Genomic DNA, 23,035 nt, shown 5'->3' on the forward strand with positions numbered 1-23,035 from the left:
CTCAGATTATTTAAAACCTCAGTACAATGGTGACTCTGTACTACTGTTCTCTAATGTGTAAACATGTAAATATGCATTGTATATTATTCTATGTTGCTATTTTACTTTGCTTAAGTTTTACTATATAATATTTACTATTTGCTTAACTGTTACTATTTCTACTATGTATTATGGAGCTCTTCTACCCGGGCCTCCACTGAAAATGGGCTCCTTGAGCCCAGTGGACCTCCCTGGTCATCAAACTGGAAATAAATAAATAAATCCTGGCATCGTGCCATCCGACCTTAGTTCCCAGTGCCTCTGTCAGGTAGAGCCACTGGAGTGATCCCAGGGGTGGATTTTCTATTTCCCATCCACTCATCAAGATTTCTGTTGAAGAGGGCCAGTGAGGCGCTCTGCTTGACATGTATGGGAATTCTATTCCATAGCATGGACAGTTTCTGGGTTATGAACCTGTACCTCCAGCGTGTTCTGTTGATTGTAGTAATGAGATTGAGGTCTCTGGAGCATGTAGTGTGGAGGGAATGGAATTTCTTTAGATGTATCATTTCTAAAAGAGCTGGATCAGACATGACTTTGTAAGTCAAGCAGAGACCTCCTCTAAGTAGGCGATATGAGACAGAGAATAGTTGGAGTTTTTTTGAGTCTGTCCATATAGGACAAGTGTTTAATGCCTAAGATCCTCTTTGTGAGGTATTTTTGTGGCCTCTCCAGTTGTTGATGTGTCCAGTGAGGTACATGCCAAATGGGGCATTGTACTCAATGACTGGCCTAATGAGGGAAGAGTAGAGGGAGACAATGACCACTTTCTTCCTGGATGCAAAACCCTTAGTAATGAGATATGCCACATAGAAGGACTTTCTGACCACAGTGGCAATGTGGTGGTCAAAAGAAAGGTTGCTGTCAACCTGTGTTCTCAGATCTCTTATGATGCCTTTTGTGTTCAGTGGACTACCATCAATGTGGTAATTCATGGGAACTGGGTTTTTCCCAACGGGGATGATGACACATTTTTTGGCATTGAGCTTAAGGCCATGGTTCTGACACCAGTCATTGGTCTCAGTGAGGCCTTTCAGTAGGATGTCAACATCACCTGGGGTGCTAATTATGGCTCCCAACTTACAATTGTCTGCGAACTTTGCCAGCCAGAGTCTCTTCATGTTGGCCTGAACTTCAGAGAAGTAGATACCAAACAGGAGAGGACCCAGGACCGAACCTTGTGGGACTCCACTCGTGACTGGTCGACAGTATGACTTGAGTCAGCTCCTTTCACACTGTGTGTTCTATCTGTTGGCCAGTTTGCAACCCACCTAGTGATATAGGGGTTGATGCTTAGCTTAGTGAGTTTTTCTATGATTCCTGAGTGGGGAATGTTATCAAAGACCTTGGTCAGTTCAAGGTAGACTGTATGAACCACCTTGCCTTCATCCCCAGTTATGGTGACTGACTCAAAGAAGTAGACCAGGTTGAGCAGGCATGATCTACCCTTCATAAAACCAAACTGTGTGGGATCCAGAGTTTGGAGGTTCCCTTTATCTTTGTTTATAAGGTCCATGATGATGCATTCCATAGCTTTGCATATAAGATTTGATATCTTAATAAAGGGAATAGGTTCAGTGGGATCTACCCAAAAGTAAATTTAGTAGTCTGCAAAACATCCCATTATGCTCACGTGTTGTGCTGCTGGGAGATGAAAAGGCAGTTGTAAATGCAACTGTGGAAATTTCAACTGAATGTATCTGAGGCACCTTTGCTGATGACTGTTCAGCAGGATAGATGACTTAATCACATCATAGGAGCTGAATGTAATGTTTCAGGAAGTTCTGCAGTTGATAAATGTTGCCTCTACCCCCACCTTATACAAAGAAAAACTAAGTATGTGTGCGTGTGTGTGTGTGCATGTGTGTGTGTGTGTGCGTGCGTGCGTGTGTGTGTGCGTGCGTGCGTGTGTGTGTGTGTGTGTGTGTGTGTGTGTGTGTGTGTGTGTGTGCGTGTGTGTGGCAGAGAGATACAAACTCAGACTGAGAAAAGTATCCTATTCTGATGGGCTTTTTTTTCTTTTAGCTAACTATTCTTTTCTTTTGTTTTCAACTTCCATTCATGTTTATTGATACTTTTGTTTTTCTTTTTTTTTAGGAGGAGTACATATCACAAGCACATGAATACATTCTAAGGAATGTGATATGTGCTGATAAGAAACGCGACATCCACCCAGGTTCATATTTGGACATAACTCATACCTCTTTGAATGTTAATGCATGCTTATATCCTACTGACCCCCCCCCACCACCACAGCCCATAATCCTGCAGTCAGTTCATTAAACTACTGAAAAATAAATAATATATGCCTTTTTAATTGAAATGAATGCTATCTCCAGCTGACATTTCCCAGTCTATGTGCTTTTTGGATTCTCAGCGGTATACCATTTTTCAGCACTATAATAAACTTGACTTCTGTTCGGGCAATAGCAAATATATAACATAAAACCATAAAACATCATATTTATATATATATACATATATATATATATTATATATATATATATATATATATTTAGATATGATAACTGTGGTAGAGCTCCGATCCACTTTGACCTATCTTAGGCTCATACTAGGTGTGAAAAAGATACACAGCAATACTATCTCATACATTACACAATCATAGAGTAAAAGACAATTAACAGTATGAGAACTTATATTAGCTTACATAAAAAGGAGTAATAAAATCTAAATAACAAATTTCTATTCACATGATAAACAAATGAGTTCTCGCAAATGAATTCATGAAACAGCCTCCAGCTGGAAATGAAAATCTAAACCAACTATAACTGAAGTACTGAATATAGTAACAGAGAGAGGAGAACAGAAATGGGATCTTTGGAAAGGGTTAGGAGTAAATTATACAGAAAGAAATGGAAACTGTTGCAACAATACATGCAGGAAAATGTTTTGAAGGGGCAATGAGGTTTATGAGAAGGCAAGCATGGAACAATATTGTAATGTAATGATTATAGGATATATAAAATTTATGTGATATATAATATTTGTAAATGTGAACTTAAGATGGTGTGACTACTATTATACAAATGTACGTCTGTCACAATTAATAATTCAATAAAGGTGTTTTAAAAAGTAGTCAGTTACAATACTGTTATAAGTTGATGAGGAAAAGCCACAGTAAATGATACCCTCATCACAGGGCTTTCTCTTATCCCTCTAAACTGACATCAGGAAGGCAACATAGGCATATCTGGTGTAGTATCAGAGCAGTTGCAAAAAGCAGGTTTCTGAATCACAGGCTGGGTTTTACATAACAGTTTATTTCTTCACCTGGCTGCAGTGTTCTTGGAACAGTGAAAAAAATGTGTAGGGACACAAAGATAAAACTATCCAGTTAAAAGTTAAGACATATTTTGGTGTACTATAAATGACAGCATTTATAACTTATTAATTATTCATAATTAAGGATTCCAGCATCAACTTCATTCCTTTTGCAAAGAAATAACATCAATATTAATAAAATATGTTCATTTATTTTTGTGAGTGGGTTGTTACACTAATTTATGCTTTACATGTAATCTAAAAAACAGTTACTTTGTGGGAATGTCCAGATAAATAGTAGTTATTAACATATGAAATCTGTTGAAAACATTTTTGTGTTTGGAAGTAGTTGGTTCTAATCGTTGCTAGGCTGTTATTACTGAAAGGGCATTGCAAATAATGCCAAAGACACTTCAGCAATGTATGCCCACATCAGTTAATGATGTTAAATTTTAAATTATAAAATTTTGCAAGCTGTAGTATACAAATACAGCTACAGTTGTTACTGTAAAAATTAGAAAGCCATAGCAACTGAGTGTAGGTTTTGTAGTGCCTGTGATCCCTGATTGCAGGGTGCGTAAAAGGCTTGAAAAACAATTGCTGGATGCTGCAAAGAAAAGACTAGCAGCCAAAATCACAGAGTTTATGTATCTTAGAAAATGGATGCAGGATGTCTTGCAGTGAAGAAGATAAATGGATGATTGTAGATGTACAGAATCATAGCTGAAGTGTAGTGATGGAGTTAGGGTTTTTAGAATTATGTATCCACGTTCACATTGCAGAACCCTGTTCAAAAAGTCCTCATTGGGGGGGTGGGCACTGATATTCTCCAAACAGTATTGGGTGATATGATTGAGCTTCTTCCTGGTTTTCTTTAGCAGTAAGCTTAGTACATAGCAGTATACTGTTAGTACATAGCAGTATACTGTTTGTTCATAGCAGTATACTGTTAGTACATAGCAGTATACTGTTAGTACATAGCAGTATACTGTTTGTTCATAGCAGTATACTGTTAGTACATAGCAGTATACTGTTAGTTCATAGCAGTATACTGTTAGTACATAGCAGTATACTGTTTGTTCATAGCAGTATATCTTTTCCATATATGAAAAACATGTTGAATCAGCAAGCTTAAGTAAAATAGACATTTGACAAACAAGGTATTATGAATAAAGTCATTTCACAAAATATGTAACAGTAAACTATAGTAAGTATGCAATTTGACAATTTATTTAAGTTCTAGGATATCTGACTGCACAAAACCAAGCATGGCTACCCCTATAGATGAATGTAGGATATTCTAGCTTTATCATGGCTCCACTGGTGGATTAATGTAGATTATTTTACTGTATCTCTGAGGTTCATAGGTTCATATGTTGGTACTAGGTTAGCGGCCCTAGGCCCTATACAAGCCTAGCCATAACAATTCTCTGGCTATTTCTTTCCACACTATTTACTTCCCTGAACCCCTGTCAAGCACGATAATGGACATGATCCCAGGGGTGAATTTCCTTTCGCCCATCCAATTCATGATGTATGAAAGCTGTAAAAGAAGCTAGACATTTCTCTGTATATTACAGCTGATACAGATTTGTTTGCCATTATCAGTAGCAGGGCTTGCCATCTGGAGGTGTGAATATTGCCCTGAGATGATTATCACTGTTCATGTGACACCTTGACCCCATGTGCAAAAATGGGAAAAAAGGGTTGTAGGTGGATGGATGGATGGATGGATGGATGGAGTCTGACACTTGTAATATTGGAACATATCCATTTCATGTACAGCGAAAAAATGTTATAAATATTTTTATTCTGAACTGTAGGATGACAGGCTACTGTTACATTACTTTCACTGTGTATTGCTGTAAGCAGAACAACACATCAGCAGGTAAGGCTGATTAATACAGTCAGGCACACTACACCAGCTGTTGCTACACTATCTGGTTCTGTAGTTTCATAGCTGACACCAGTCCATATGACACATTTAAGAAAAAATGGATGACTCTGGACCTGATAGTGGACCTGTGGAGACAGCGGCCCATACATAGTAACTGGCCAGTCTTGTGACGAGACATGCATTTGTCTATAGTTTTTTGGCTTTATGTAGACTCAATCTACTGTTTTTCTTTCCTCTGTTGGGGAGGGATAGGAATACAGAAAATAAATGTTTGAGATTGAAGGAGGGGATTTGCCATACAGTGAACTTGAAATTAACTATAAATAGCTAACAATCCATATTGTAAAACTGATTTAAAGAAGGATAAGTCATACCCAATTAAAACACAAGCCGTGTCAGAGAACCTTGTTTATATTTCATTACTGTGTACAGCCTATACTAATTTTCTACTAGTTGCAGATTATTAATTTGGCATGCCAGCTTTTAAAAGCATATAGCATTAGGACAATAAATGATATGGTAAGATGGTTGGGGGTAGTATGCCACTAAACAGATTCCAACTCAAAGTTAGAGTTTGGCAAGGAATGTAAAGGATAATTCTACCCCATCTAAGGATGCTAGTGTATTTTCCAAGCTGATGGATTTGAAATCTTTTTTCCCCTCTTACAGGAAGCTAAACCCAAGAGGAAATAAAAGCAATGCTTGTTGAATAAGTGGGCTGGGAAAGGGTTTTGCGGTTCTGCCTTTACTGCAAAAAGGAGGGTTGGCCATTTTATTACATAAATCATTTACCTGGACAGTGCTTAGGTTAAGAAAGACAAAGAGTGAAGATGGATTATGTTGTACTTACAAACCTCACAGTGGTTTATACATCTGAGAAATTGCTATGGGCTAAACTAAAACAATATCCACCTGTTAAGAAATTCATTCAAGTCATTTAAAGAGATATAAACAGATAAAGTGATTATGTTCTTGTGACAGGCAACTTTAATTTACCCTTAGAGCCTTCCAAAGGTAGAATTCCTATGAAATCAGTACAGCAGCTGCAAGTGGCTCGATGGGTAGGCTGAAGTATCTGGTTTTGTTAATGGCTTCTGATGGTTACACCTGGGGGTGAAGGGACGTTCACCTTTTATTGCTACTGTTAAAATTATGCTTTTAGGATTGATAATGGGGTTCCTTTCCTGAATCCTCTAACTGAGAGTGGAAGGAATTACCATGGCATCTACAGCTTTATCAGAGTATTCAGTGCTACTTTTCAGGAAAACTTTGCTAGGCTTAGAAATGCCCCCTGTGTCATTAACCTAGTAGCAATCTATGAATATATGACTCTAAAGCAAAAACATGCTATCCATAACAGACCCCCTTTCAGGTCAGTTTGTGGTATAACAAATCAGAAAATAATAACTACTTACTTTAATACAGAGACATTAGTAAAGTAGAAAAGTTCAAGAGATACTGAAAATATTTTTTTCAGTTTTTGGGTATGGTCCTAGTTGAGCCAGCTGGTGAAGGTAAATAGGTCTCGCTGGACTTTAGGTTTGATAGTTGTCCAGAAGAAGCCTAACATATAGAAAACCAAATCATCTGTACATAATAAGTCTGGTAGTTGTGGGATGTCAGAGGGCATTTTGTTTATGTATAAGGGAAAAAGAACTGGTGAAACATCAAGATTCATAAGACTCCTTTGTGAGGAGGGGCTGTGAATGACTTGGTGGGGACAGTTTTTACCCTTTAGGTTGGAAAGACAGTTGAGGAGCCACTGGGTAGCTTTGTCATGAATCCCATTGTTTAGAAGGGCCATACTAAGATAATAAATGGTAATCGATCTTGTCAAAAGTCGTGGATAGGTCAAGGAAGATAGTTCTGGTTAATCTCTTTTATCCATGGATATAGGGATGGTGTCTGTTAGGGTCCAGACGGCAGTCACTGTGCCATCATTTGCCAAGAAACCATGCCAGCTGGAGCATAAGAATTGTTCCTCAGCAATACAGGCTGAAAGTTGATTTAAGGCTAAATTCTCAAAGAGCACTCCAAATGCTTCAGCCTACCCACTGAGCCACTTGTAGCTGCTGTACTGATTTCACAGGAATTCTACCTCCAAACACTTGACCCGACCCAGTTCGGCTTTAAGGGCAGATCATGCCTACTAAACCTGGTTGACTTCTTTGAGACAGTCACCAAGGCCATAGACGAGGGAAAGGTGATTCACACAGCCTACCTTGATCTCGCCAAGGCGTTCGACTCTATTTCTCACTCAGGCATTATAGAAAAACTCACCAGCCTGAACATAAACCCCTATGTCATAAGATGGGTTGCCAACTGGCTTACATACATAACTCACAAGGTAAGAATAGCAGGCTCCAGGTCCGACTCTAAACCAGTTACAAGTGGTGTCCCGCAAGACTATGTTCTGGGACTACTACTGTTCAGCATATATTTCTCAGAAGTACAGGCAAACACAGGAGGACTATGGCTAACCAAGTTCGCCAATGACTGCAAACTGGAAGCCACAACTGAATCTATGGCTGACATGGACATCCTTCAAAAAGCCTTACTGACAAAGACACCTGGTATCAAAGTCATGGCCTCAAGCTAAATGCCAAAAAATGCATAGTCATCCCGTTTGGGAAAAACAAAACACCCACAAATTACCACATAGGCGGCAGCCACCTTAATACAGAAGAGGTAAAAAGAGATCTGGGGACCCAGGTAGATCGTAATCTCTCCTTTGAAAAATCATATTGCCAAAGTAGTTAGGAAATCCTTCTATGTGGCCCATCTAATTACCAAAGGGTTCATATCTAGAAATAAAGAGGTTATAGTGCCCCTCTACTCGTCACTCATCAGACCCATACGATCTGAGGAAGACAACAGTCGAAAGCACTTATCAGATATCTTCAAGGGACAGTTTTGAGCTTTTTCATTTTTCATTTTATTTTCAAGTCGAAGTTTTATTTGTATTAAAGGATTACATTTTAATTGGAGCACTTGTGGATTTCATTGATTGGCCATCCTTGGGTGGATTTTCTGTCTTTTTTCTGCCAATCATAGAGTACAATGCCCCATTTGGGATGTACCTCATAAGACACATCCAACAACTAGAAAGACCACAAAAGCACCTCACCAAGAAGATTACTGGCCTTAAACATATGTCCTGTGCAACCAGACTGAAAAAACTCTGGCTGTACTCAGTGGCATATCGCTTACTCAGAGTTGATCTCTGCCTGACTTACAAAGCCATGTCCAACTCAGAATTGAGGGACATGCTCCACCTAAAGAAATCCGAGTCACTGCGAGCCACGCACTCTAGTGAGCTAAACCTCGCCACAACAATAAATAGAACATGCTGGAGGGATAGATTCCTGTCACAGAGACTCCCCATGATTTGGAACAAAATTTCTAACTACATTAGGCAAAGCCCCTCACTAACACTCTTCAAGAGAAGCCTTGACGAGTGGATGGGTAACAGAAAATACACACCTGGGATCACTTCATTGGATCTGCTTGACAGAGGCTCAGTTAATTAATCAATGGGGAGGCTAAAGCCGACACACTCTGGCTAGGCTTATAAATGCCCTTGGGAAGATAGCCTAGTACCTACCTATGAACCTGTGAACAAATATTGTTTAAAGTCTACACCTGACAGTGGGTTAACACTATTATATACATACAGACATGATCAGATAAAAATCAAAATCTGTTAAAACCATAGCCATTTAATAGTTATTTGTAATGTCTCTGAATGGTAATCTAACAACAGACATCTTGCTAAGCTCCTTTCCATTGTATTGTAACTTACGATGCCCCTAGAAAATGTTATTCTACTGAAAGTGAGAAGCTCTCGTGCTTTGCTTATGCAAGTTAAAGCATGTGAAAACTAAGCTCCTGTCACTGACCACTTGTCAAAATATAATCTGCTAAAGCTCTAAACTCACATTTCTTTTATCACCTAAGTGATCTATATAAAGACAGCCACAGACTCTACTAGGAACATTTGCATCTCTACTGTTCTGCAGTACTCATGATAGTTTCTGAAAGTTTAGAAATATAACCCATCTACACACATGTATATGATAATTCCATATTACAGACAGGTTTACTTTTTATTAGCTAGTGGCCTCTCTAATGTTCTTATATTAGGTGTTAGGCTTTGATCTAGTACATACACACCTGAGCAGAAATCATCTAGATGTTTAACTACTATACCATTTGCAAGAAAAGGCAAATTATTTAAACAGTTTAAAACATTCAGAATCTCTGCCTTTTTCTTCAATGGAACCAGTTGTACCCACTGTGGACATGTCATAGACATCAATCTAGATTGACCATCTGTGCCTAGTTAAGAGCCTTAACTGTCAATGGCACACATAACTTCTTCATATATACCTGATTATGTGCTTATGAGAAATTGGTTATGTGTATCTCACTGTCAGCTTCTCATTTGTTTGAATTAGGATTAGATCTGTTATTAGCATATTGCTGTATCTTCATGCATTACTAATATGGAATATCTTGCCTATTTTTCTTGGATAGCAAATATCCTATGTGAAAATAATTATTTTGCCTTGTGGTCTTCTGATAAATTCTGGACAGTAGTTTGTAGGCATCGTAAAGCAATCCAACACCAAGAAACTGAATAGTCATACAGTATGTGGACACTGCATATTTTAAATACTCCTTGCAATATCCTGATGAGTAAGTGCAGTTACCCACTTTACTTTCCATCTTCCCCGTATTAGAAAGCAATCATTATATTCCCATTTCTGTAACAGCAAATCCTTGATTAAATATTTTTTTTTGTTTAGAATAGGTCTTCATTTACTTCTATCATATGTTCATAGCTTCATAGGAGGTTAATAGGCTAATGGCCCTAGGGCCTTTACAAGCCTATCCTTGTAATACCTATGATCCCTAATTCACCATTGTTATATTGTTCCATAATTGACCATCATTATATGATTTGATTGTTTACAGAATGAATTTATGATTAGCACCATGAGGGATATAGGTGAACCCCAGGAATAAATTTATGGTCTCCCATTCAGTTGTCCAGGTTGTGCTTAAATAAGGTTATTGAGTAGCTCTGCTTAATGGAAATTGGGAGTTTATTCCAGAATAGTAGCAGCCTCTGGGAGACATATCTGTCTCTCCAGCATGTCTTGTTTAAGTCACAGGCTAAGTTGAGATCTCTGGAGCAAGTAACTCTTGCCCCATTTGATTTGAGGATGTGCAGATTTTCCATTAGGATAGGGACAGAGACTGCTTTGTAGGCCAGACACAGGTCACCTCTCAGCAGCCTGAAGGACACAGAGTACAGTGAAAGGACTTTAAGTCTTTCCATGTAGGTCAAGTTTTGGAGTCCCTGAATTCTCTTTGTCAGAAACCTCTGTGATCTCTCCAGCTGCTGCAGGTGTCTGGTGAGGTACATCCAAAAGGAAGCATTGTATTCTATTAGTGGTCTGATTAGGATGGAATACAGGGGAGTTATAACATTCTTGGTCTTGGATGTGATGCCCTTACTTATGAGGTGTGCACCATAAAAGGCTTTCCTTACCACTGTTGACAGATGGTGATTGAAGTTTAGACTGCTATCTACTTGTGTTCCCAAGTCATGGACCACTGGGTTCGAGCTTAGGGGGGGTGCTGCCTATATTGTAATTTGCAGGGGCTATCTCTTTTCCAAAGAAGACAACAATGCACTTTTTTGCATATAGTTTTAGACCATGAATTTGGCACCAACTATATGTTTGTGTTAACCCCTCCTGTAATATGCTAATATCTTTAGGGAACTCAATGATTGGTCCCAGTTTGCAGTCATCTGTGAAACTGGTAAGCCTTAGGCCATCCACTTTCATCTGGACTTCCAAGAAATAGATTCCAAACAGTAAAGGGCCAAGCACAGAACCTTGTGGAACCCCACTGGTAACTGTTCTACTGGTGGAGGTGGAATCCCCGGCTTTGACAATATGGGTTCTGGCAGAGAGCTAGACGGCTACCAGTCTGGTGTCATATGGGTTAAACCCCAACTGGGAGAGTTTCTCGATGATACCTGAGTGGGAGATTGTGTTGAAAGCCTTGGCTTAGTCAAGATAGACAGTATCTACTGTTTTGCCTTTGTCCATGGCTTTGGTGACATTCTCAAAGAAGTCCACCAAGTTTACTAAGCATGCTCTCCCCTTAACAAAGCCAAACTGGGTTGGGTCAAGAGTTTGAAGATTGCCTATGTCCTTGTTGATAAGGTCCATGATGATTCTTTCCATGGCCTTGCAAATATGGCTGGTTAGGCTTATTGGTCTATATTTCCCAGGGCTGGTTGATGGACCTCCTTTGTGCAAGGGGATTACAGTTGCTGTTCCACACTCTGCTGGAACAAAGCCAGTGCTCAGGCAATGGTTAATGAGAGTGCCAAGTGGATCCACTAGGTCATGTTTTATGTTGTTTAGTAAACAGCCTGGGGTGTTATCTGGTGCCATAGAGGCTGTGTTTTTGGCCTTGGAGAGCACAGATATGACATGCTCATTGGAGATAGTGGGGAGAGGACATGTGTCAGGTCTGCTTTGGGGTATGGCTGGTGAGGACAGAAGGGTGAAGTTTGTGCCAGATCTGTCAGCTAACAAGTTGGCAATTTCCTCATTGCTAGTGTGAGTGGCACTGTCCACTATGAATTTGGCACATAGCTGGGTATTCCCTTTTAGATTTCAGACATAGCTGAATAATGCCTTATGACTGTCTTTAGCTAGGTTAGTTAATTTAGCCTCATAACTAGCTTTAGAGAACTTTACCATAGGTCGGATTTGCTTGTTCAAGCTGTGGAGAGTATTCTTTCTCTGCTGACTAAGTTCCCTCTTTTTCTTAGATATCAGTTTCTTCCTTTTGTTATATAACCTGTTTATACTTTGGGTCCACCACGGTGGCTTGTTTTTATGGGAGGACTTGGCGTTGATCCTGTCAGGTACAGCAGAGTCAATACTGTTGTTTAAATGGTTATACAGAGCATTTGTGTACTCATCTGTATAGGAGTCATTGTTGGCTGTGTTAGCAGGAGGTTTGAAACTTTTCAAACCATCACTTAGTAGGCTATAGTTTGTTTTGGAGAATTTTCTCATTTTTATTGCTCTTGTGGAGGTGTCAGATCTGATTATTTCTTTGAATGAGACAGATTTAAGGTCTGACCTTACTAGGGTGGGTAGAGCACAGGGTGTAGTGCAGTGACCACCCACATTGGTGAGTACTAAGTCCAGAACATTTGATCCTGCATCTCCTTGCAGGAGAGCAGACTGATTGTTCCAGAGCATTTGTATTAACAAAGTTCAGAACCCTCTGGGCAATCGAGCTTGTGCTTGTGTGCATCACCCAGTTGATAGAAGGATAGTTGAAATCTCCCATGACCAAGGTGTTGGGCTGTATAGTGAGTGATTCAAGCAAGTCCAGGTAGGCGGTGTGCTTCTTGTGGTTCATGGAGGAGGAGGAGGGACCTAAAGCCAGCAATGATATTGTAGGGTGTTTTATCTATAGTTATTTGGACCTGGAGTAACTCAAGAGAGTTGAACTGTTTAACCAGTCTTGAGGAGTATTTGGATATAATGAAGATGGATACACCTCCACCTTTGGTTATTTCACACTCATTTTCAGGTCTGAATGTGTGGAAGGCATTGTAGCCTTGCACAGATGGGGTGCTCTCTGCAGCCTTGAACCAAGTCTCGGTAACTGCATAGATGTCAGCATCTTCCAAGGTGAGGCGAACTTCCAGGGATTGTAGTTTCCTGTTTAAATTTTTACATTGGAATTTTTGTTATTTTGGAATTGCCTAAAAAAGGCACTATGAGGGATACAAATGTCTTTGGCAGTATTCGAAAGCCTAGAAGAGACAGGTAAAGACCATCTCTGGCAAAGCAGCGTGGTCTGTAGACCATGTCTTCCCAGGCTGACAGATGCCGGATCTCCCTGGATTGACACCAGAAGTTAAGCCAATTGTTAACGTCATCATGTTTTTGTTTATATTGTGGCATCATCCTGGGTGAAGGTAGAATGCTGCTTAGGGCTAGGGACATACCTGCCTGGGACATATAATCTGAGAGTCCATTCATGTCTGTCTTCATATAGTCCAGGGAGATACATCTCAAGTCATTCACCACAACATGCACTATGACAGAGTCATAACGATAATTGTTGAGTGGCTTGAGTGCATGAGTGATTTGATGGATCTTGGCACCTGACGTGCAGGTGACCGTGACCTTGTCTTTGACCGGCCTGGTGAGGGGGACATCTATGTATCTCACTACTGAATCTCCTATGACCAGAACATTTGGTTTTGAGTTGTTCTGCCTTAGGGACTTATTCACTGAGACACTGGTATATGTGTTATATATAGTAGATTTTGGTCATGCTCTAGTATGTGTGAGTTGTTTGCACTTGGGGGGGTCTCTAGTTTTCTGGTAGGCTCTTAGTGAGTACCTCCGCATATGTAGGTTTATGTGTCATAACTTTATCTTGTGTGGGAGGAGAGGTGTGTATGCCAACAACCTGTTTGATGTCTTGTTTATTGTTATGTGAGAGGATTGATTTCAGTTTCATAGTATAGTAGCATCTCTCACATGCTGTATTTGTTTGCTGTAGGAACAAATGATTGTCAGTATACATGAGGCAATTACTATATTGCCTCAGGATGCCCATGTCAATCTGGATGGTTGGAGAAATGTTGGGAAACTGACTGTCCATTGTAGCAGGTTAAACCATAAATACTTTTAGGTGGTGACAAATTAGATCAGCTTTTGCTCTAGGATTAGCAAGGGGACTCATTTTATTGGGGATTAGGGATTAAAAAGTGGGGCGATGCTGCTCAGTGCACAGCTGAGTTGCCTGCAGTGTTGCAGTGAAGCCTGGGAGGGTTCCACTGACTGTTTTCTAGGGAAAAAGTTGTATCTAGGCATCTGTGTCTATATAGGGCACCACTAACCCCTGTTGCACAGTGCACAGCTATGTGCAAAGTGAGGCTTAAATACAAGTTTTAACACAAACTAGCAATAGAAAATCCCCACACAAAGCTTTATTCCAGCAGTCCCCAACTCAGATGGGTCCTGAACTACACACTTCTATCACAGGGGTGCAGGCAGGCCCTCTTAATGTACAATGGCTGGTTTTAGTGCACAAGTGATACCAAGCAATCTAGATTCAGCAAGTCTGTGCTATTTAAGGCATAACTAGCAATGATACAAAGTGCAAAATGAAGCTGTCACAGCAGCAAAAAACAATAAAAATGAAGCAGCAGTTCAATAAAATATAGTTCACAAAATAAAATACGGGCTTAAATTATACATATTTTAGAAGATTTCAGCAGATGGATTTGATTTCTGTTTAGATGCACTGCAGACCTCTGGCTAGGAACACGGAACTCTGAGCAGCTCTAGTAAACTGAGTGCAAACCCATGCAAACTCGACGCTTAAATACAAGTGAATTTAAGCAGTTTTAACAAAAACTACCAATAGGAAATCCCCACACAGAGCCTTATTCCAGCAGTCCCCAACACAGGTGGGAACTTAGCTACATACTTCTGCCACAGGGATGCAGGGAGGCCCTCTTAATGTACAATGGCTGGTTTTAGTGCTCAAGTGATACCAAGCAATCTAGATTCAGCAAGTCTGAATCTAGCCTATGCTATTTAAGGCAGAAGTAACAATGATACAAACTGCAAAGTGAAGCAGTCACAGCAGCAAAAAACAATAAAAATGAAACAGAGTTCAATAAAATGCAGTTCACAAAGTGCAATGCAGGCTTAAATTATACTTATTTGTAGAAGATTTCAGTGGATGCCTTGGATTTCTGTTCAGATCTCTGGCTAAGAACACCAAATTCTGAGCAGCTCCATTAAACTGTGTAGATCACAAACCTTCCTAACATAAAATAACTGGTTTGAAGCTCGAGAGCTTAAACCAGAACTAAGACACTTTTAGAATAACAGACACAATGAGCCTTCATCCAGAAATTCCCAGCTTAGAAGGATGTAAGTTACATCTTCTGCCACAAGATTGTAGAACTCAAACCTTCCTTCTGTAAGATAACTAGTTTGAAGCCCAAGTGCTTAAATCAAAACTAATAGGCTTAGAATAACATTTACAATGCAATCAGCCTAATTAAACAAGCAGTAATAAATGCATCAAAATAAATGCAACTAAACAATTTAAGAACAAACAGCAAAAACCAAGATAAAGTACTTATGAAGAAACACAGATACAGTAAAAGCAGCTGAATAAAGTGCATTTTTAAGTAAGTTGGAAGGGAGGAAGCAGAAGAGATTTCAAGTTTAAGAGACTAAGGAGTGAGCCTCCCCAGTTGATCTCTCCAAACTTGGTAGAATGAGCTGATGAGATGGGACTGGGAGGAGTGTCGAAAACCAGATTTATAGTAGGGGCAGCCAACTCAAAAGCCACCAAGTTTAAACGTAAAACAACAGCATCAGGAATAGTCAGGCAGAGAACAGCAGCAAGCCAAACAAGCACTCCAGCACAATAAAGAAGCCACCAAATATTGATAGTTAAATGAGGAATGCTATTTCTTAGCTCCTCTCACTAATTAGCTGGATGTTATTCACTGTGTGCAAAGGAATTCTTTTCTAACTTTTTTACCTGAACCTAGCCAAGACCTCTTAAAACTCCAAAAGAACAAAAAACTTAAAAACAAAACAAATGCAATATAAGAAACATATAAAAAATAGAAGTAACCCAACCTTAAATGAAAAACTTCAATACAAATCAAATGCAGACAGAAATAAGCAATAGTCATACTGGCAGATGCATAACATGATGCCATGGATGAGTGAATAGCACTTTTCTCTAGCAAATGGCAAAACTTGTGTTAAACTAAAAAAAAATGTGCCACAACCCAAAGTATAATTAATGTCCATAGCACTAAATTCTCAATACCTGATTAGCAGTCACCTTACCATCTGTCATCACAAGAGGGTAACGATACAGAAGAAATTAAATTTTGTACTAGCATACATTGTTTCAGACCAAACTTCTGCACACATAAAAATGACAATAAATCAGAATCTGTTTTGTTAAAATGAAGTTACTTGACACACATCAACATTTCTTATATATAGGCATAGTGGCAATGATCACAGTGATGTAACATCGATATCTCTAATGTCAACACAATGCTGTTGACAAACAAATATCTACACACTGCTGCACATGCTCTAAAGTTACTCCTCAGACCATGCAAATGGTAAAACATGCCTCTGGCATGCAGGATTAGTGCAGGAGCTGTAGCAGGCAATATGTTTGCCATGAGATCCAGGAATAGCCTGTAGGGGTGTGCACAAGCGCTCCTGTACTAGTCCTGCACGGACTCAGCCCCTGTATGCAAATTACCCCATTTGCAGGAGAAATCCATGCAAATGAGGTGAATTTCTGATCCAGGAAGCTGGAAACTGGCCGTGCAGGACTAGTGTAATCTGCAGAAATGTACTTGGTTAGTAACCAAGTACATTTCTGCAAATTCCAAAACGGAGCTGTGACAGCTCCAAATAAAGGCTGCATATCAGGAATGTCAGGAAGTACGCCAATTGCCAAGTATAAGCCATTTACATTGAAAAAAGCTTAAAAAATAAAAAAATCAACTTTTAATTTTTTTTTTAGCCGATCTCAGCTGTTTAAGCATAGGGCAGCGGCGTGCAAATGGGATCGGGGAAAATAAGAAAATAAACCTAAAATAAGCATTCTAACTAAAATCACTATTCTGCCATTAAAGTCAATGGCAAGCAGAAGATAAGATGGCCAGTGAGTAGTGTTTGCCAAGGGGGGAGGCTTAATGTGAGACATGTAACTATGCATCATCAGGCAATCCTATGCAAATGAGGGGAATAGGTTCATAGGTTGGTACTGAGCTATCTGCCTGAAGGCATATATTAGCCCAGCCATGGTATTTACCACCCCTTTAGTAGTTCCCTAGACTCTTGTACTAGCAGCTAGTACCCTTGGACCCTATCTAGTAGTGCTGTTGGTGTGATCCCCGGTGTGAACTTTCTGTTACCCATCCACTCATCAAGATTCCTCTTGAAGAGTGATAGTGAGGAGCTCTGCCTTATGTAGATCGGGACCCAGTTCCATAGTAAGGGAAGTCTCTGCGAAGGGAATCTATCCCTCCATCATGTTCTATTCATTGTTGTGTTGAGGTTTATATCCCTAGAGCATGTAGCTCGAGTAGATTTGGTTTTGCTAAGATGGAGCATGTTCAACAATTCTGGGTTGGACATGGCTCTGTACGTTAGACAGAGATCACCTCTGAGAAAGTGGTATGCAACAGAGAACAGTCTTAGCTTTTTCAATTGTGCTGCATAGGGCAACTGTTTGAGGCCAGTAATTCTCTTGGTTAGGTACCTCTGTGGTCTCTCCAGCTGCTGGAGATGTCTAGCCAGGTACATTCCAATTGGTGCATTGTACTCAATAATGGGTCTGATGAGGGAAGAGTAGAGGGGCACCATTACATCCTTAGATCTTGATGCAAACCCTTTCATGATCAGATGGGTCACATAGAAGGATTTTCTAACCACTTTGGCAACATAGTTATCAAAGGAAAGCTGGCTATCTACTTGGGTCCCTAGATCCCTTATTTCTTCTTCAGATTTCAGGGGATTACCTCCTATGTTCTAGTTTGCGGGTACTCTGTTTTTTCCAAAGGGGATTACTATGCATTATTTTGCATTTAGCTTGAGACCATGGCTTTGACACCATGCATCAGTCTCATCTAGGCCCTTCTGGAGGATCTCCATGTTGGCCGGAGACTCTATTATAGCACACAGTTTGCAGTCGCCCACAAACTTAGTCAGCCACAGCCCTTCTGTGCTTGTCTGTACTTCTGAGAAGTATATGCCAAACAGGAGGGGCCCCAGGACAGAGCCCTGAGGAACCCCACTCATTACTGGTCTGGATTCGGACATAGATCCCGCTACTCTTACTTCATGGGATCTGTCTGAGAGCAGTTTGCGATCCATCTTGTGACGTAAGGGTTTATGCCCAGGCTGGTGAGCTTATCAATAATACCTGAATGGGGAATGGTGTCAAATGCTTTAGCAAGGTCAAGGTAAGCTGGGTGTACCTCCTTTCCCTTATCTATAGCCTGAGTAACTGTCTCAAAGAAATCCACCAGATTCAGGAGGCATGATCTGCCCTTGACGAAGCCGAACTGTGTGGGGTCCAGCGACTGGAGGTTCCCAATCTCTCCATTTATGAGTTCCATAATGATTCTCTCCATAGCCTTACAGATCAGACTGGTCAGGCTTATTGGTCAGTAGTTCCCAGGGTCAGTTGTGGACCCACCCTTGTGTAGCGGGACCACCGTTGCCGTACACCATTCTCTGGGCACATATCCTGTGGAGAGGCTGAGACTGAACAGGGTATTAAGATGCGGGGTTAATTCCTTTTGGAGCTCGCGTATGGCACAGCCTGGCAGGGGCGGCTCGTGGCATCGGACTGCCGGACTGCAGCCCCCTCAGCTAAAAAGAAGAAGAAATGTAAAAAAAAAAAAATACATTTGCAGCTGTTTAATGTAAAAATTTGAGTCTGCGACTTAACCGCCTCGGGCTGCGGCGGTTTTAAACAGATTTTTTTTTTTGTTTTGATTGCAGCCTGGTGGTGTAATGAAGGCATCATTGTGATGCCCAGAAGTCTATGCGGTTCCAAACCGCATAGAATTGGAAGGGGCTCGGACTGTGACGTCCGCAGGCACGTCATGACGTGCTTGCTGGGCTAAAGGATGCTGATTGGTTGTTGCTCTCTTCCCGGGCTTTATGTACTGGGAAAAGAGCGAGAATCAGTCAGAGTTGTGGGCTTGACTTGTGGTGTCCGATTTTATTATTTGGCAATTGGCATTGGATTTTAATTTTTTTTTTTATTTGGGCGGATTTTGTCAGCTGTGCTGTGCAGCCTGTGTTAGCCTAGCCTGAAGGAAGAAGAACAGAAGAAGAAAGAAGAAGAAAGAAAGAAGTTAGAGAAGAAGAACAGAGGGGAAGGTGCAGAATTAAAGTAAGTATTGTAGCTCATGTAAATGTGCAGAGAATCCCACCCATCCAAGGTAGATACAAGTACTAGAGTGGCTTTTCATCTGTCCTTGATTTTTACAGAATGGTCTGGTTTCTGTCATATTTTTTGCTGTTGATTTATGCTTATTACTCAAAGTGCCTGTTGCTCTGTGTTTAAGTAGCAATACTTTAATGACCATTAGGTAAGCTTGGCTGAGATTGCAAGATGCAAGTAAGCTTTAATAAGCATACTGTTAAAGAATTGCCAACATTGAAAGCCTTTCTGTTGCCATGTAGAGAATACTTAACTAGATAATGTATAAGCCTTGGGTATTGAAATGCATATGCCAGTATTTGTAATAAAGGACAGAATTACATTATTTTAAGAGTCTCATTACACTTGGAGACTTCCAGTCATCTCTGCAGGCTTTACCCGTAAACCGAATGCCAAACGCGTGGTCCATAACCTGTACAGTAATCCTTTTAAGCAATGTATCTTGAGCTTATTTCTTGTTTGCTTTTCATTTTAACTTTGATCATGTTTTCCCCATGAAACAAGTAGATGTCAGGCAGCAGGTCTTTTTGGATAAGGAACATTTTTACAAGTGGGGCATCAGAGATTTCTACTTTCAGCATGTTACTTGTTACTTTAATAAAGCTGAATATAAATTATAATTAGAACTGCAGTGCAAGAAGTGGTTTGAGTTGAGTGCTGCTTGTTTTTCTTATACTTGATTTTGACTGGCATTCCATTAATGTATTTAAAAAAGTAATTTATTTTTCATGCCTCACAACCTTTTTTGTTTCCATCTAGATATTACGCTGTCATGCAGCCAATGCATTGAAATATTTTTATTCTTCTACACTTCATTTTGTCTTGATTGGACTCTCATAATGATGGTTTGGCACCCAGGGCAGTATATTTAGTTTTTGTGGTTTGCTACTACAGGTGTGTGTGTGGTAGGGAATACCTCAGGCTTGAACCCTGTACCTTGTATGCAGGTGTTAAAGACCTGAATTCCCTACCCACCACCATTTGTAAAAAAAATGCAGATTTTTGCCTCATATTTGATCTGATCTGTTCCTCATAATATCTGTGGTTTGTAAATGCTGCAATGCTTGATATTTGATGGTGCAGTGGTAGCATTGTTGCCTCACAGCTGCAGGTTCTCAGGTTTGATTCTTGGCTGGGGTGCCTTATTTGTGGGGTCTGTAACTTCTCCCTGTGTTTGTGTGGGTTTGCTTTTGTGTCCTCCCATGTTACAAAGACATGTCTTCATTATTTCTTCCTGGGCCTCTGCTGAACATTTTTTTTTGTTCCAAGTCAGACTGTCCTGATTAACAAATGTTAAATAAAATTGACAGGCATTTGAATTTCAGACTTCAGGTTTCTGAAGGTTTAATTCCTTGTATATTTGATGGGGCAGTGGTAGTATTTTTGCCTCACAGCTGTAGGTTTTTCTGGTTTGATTCTTGGCTGGGGTGCCTTCTGTGTGGAGTCTACATCTCCTCCCTGTGTTTGTGTGGATTTGCTCTGGTGCTCTGTCATTTTACAAAGCCGTGTCTGCAGTATTTCTCCCTGGGTCTTTTCTGAAAATTGTTTCTGTTCTGTCAGCAGTAAAATTGACAGGCATTTGAATTTCAGACTTCATGTTCTTCAGAAAATACATAGTAACACAACCGTAACACAACCTTTTATTCTAGCAATTTTCTAAGTTTATAAGATGAATATTTGAAATTTGTCCCTATTTTTGGGACTGTATTCCCCCATTATTGGCTTTGTCCAGGTTTTTTTTGTGCTAAGGTTGACAGCTATGGCAAGAACTGAATTCACTGAATATGTTTGAGGGCTGTATTCCCTCATTACTGGGTTTGTCCAGGTGTTTTGTACTAAGAGGTTGACAGCTGTGGTGAGAATTGAATTCACTAAATGATAGCCAATTAAGTTTCAGTCTTCTTTTCTTTTACAAAGCAGCTGATTTGGCGTAGTGGTATGTTGCTCTGACTGTTTTGCACAGGGACCTCGGCAGTAAAATGTATGGTGGTAACACAGCATTTTATTCTAGCAACTTTCCAAGATTATGCAAGCAATGTTTAATGTGTCCCTGGTTTTTGGGCTTTTGACCCCCCCCCCCCCCCAATACATTTTGGCTTTTTCCAGTTTTCTTGTGCTGCGAAGTTGAGATGCAGTTGAGTATTGAGTAGATTTTACAAGGAGTTGAGAGCTGCAGGGGAACAGAAGTTTAGTGTTGCTTAAGTGAAGTTAGTTTGCCTTGTTAATAGCACAACAGGTTGTGTACTTGCTTTTGATGCAGAAGGCTGTGGGTTCTACTCCCAAAAGGGATGGATGCTGCCGTACTGAGAATGTTCTCCTTGGTGAAGATACTATGAGTCTGTTATCAGTTTGCCATCCATTTCCTCTTACAATATTACTAGCTTATTGTTTTAATGTAATATAGGCAATTTATTCCTGAGGGGCAACAGACACTTTAATTTTCGATGAAACAATGAAATATAAAGGTGTTTGCTAGCAGCAACCTCTTCATTAGTTACAGATTTCTTTAATGTGGAATTATTTAGATGACTTTTACTTCTTCAGAGATTGTGCATATTTACTGATAATGGACTGTACAATTGTGCATATTTACTGATAATGGTGGACTGTGGAATTGTGCATATTTACTGATAATGGTTGACTATAGAATTGTGCATATTTACTAATAATGGTAGTCTGTGAAAGTCTGAGTAGACTTTTATGATAAATGTTCTGAAATGGGCAGTTTTGCCATTATGGGTGCATGCGTTTTGTTTCCTTGCTTACTGGAAAAATGTTCAAAACAAATTTAAAACGCCCTCTAACAACTGTACTGTATTGTACAAGGAATATAATTTAGTACAATGAGGAAGGTGTATCAAAGAGCACATGTATGTTTCATATGCAAGGGGCCTATGATTTGAAAACATCCCAAAATTAATCTTTATCTGCCACTGGCAAAATGTATTTTCTTTGAATGTGGGTTTCAATGCTGTTTCAATGAATGTGAGTTTCAAGGGCAGAGAAGTTTTAATGCTAAGTTTTCATTGTGAGAATGCATTGCTTTGTTTAGCAGATGACTTAGTGTTTGTGCTGTAAAATACAAAATAAAACTTTCAAATGAAGTCCAACTCATCAAAGAAGTAAAGCAGTATGCACATTAGTGTTTATGGTAAATGGAGTGAAATAGCCAAGTAATGGTTCATTGGAATGGCTGCAGAGGCTCCATTCAAACATGATTTTGTCAGGGGGGAAGGGCAGCAAACTCAGACAGGCCCAGCTGAACTATACCTTCCAAATGTCCAGATTTTCAAAGAATGAATAGATTTTTGCTTCTTATTCTTGGTTTGTTCTTCATAAAATTTGTAGTTTTCTGGCAAATCATTTAGGAATTAAGTCACTAAATAATGATACACTGAGTTTCAGACTTCATAACCTTCAGAAAAATGCATGCTGAAGTAAGAACTGTTATTCTATCAACTGTCTCAATTTATACAAGAGCAATTTTTAGTACTGTTTATATGTTCCCCCAATATATTTGGCCTTGTTCAGATTTACTGCATTAACAGGTTGAGAGGTACATGCAAATAAATTGCTTTATAGAATTAGACATAGCCAACCTCTCAACTGTCCCCAATTTTGGCTCAAAATGTTGCTCTTCCCCCTAGTAATCCCTCCGCAAAATAGCAATTTTGGAAGAAAACAAGGAGGGTTTACAATTAAGAAATAACTGTAATAATCAAAGTTATAGATTACTTG

This window comes from Protopterus annectens, chromosome 5.part0 (assembly GCF_019279795.1).
Source record: "Protopterus annectens isolate FY-2018-M chromosome 5.part0, PAN1.0, whole genome shotgun sequence".
Taxonomy (NCBI): domain Eukaryota; kingdom Metazoa; phylum Chordata; order Ceratodontiformes; family Protopteridae; genus Protopterus; species Protopterus annectens.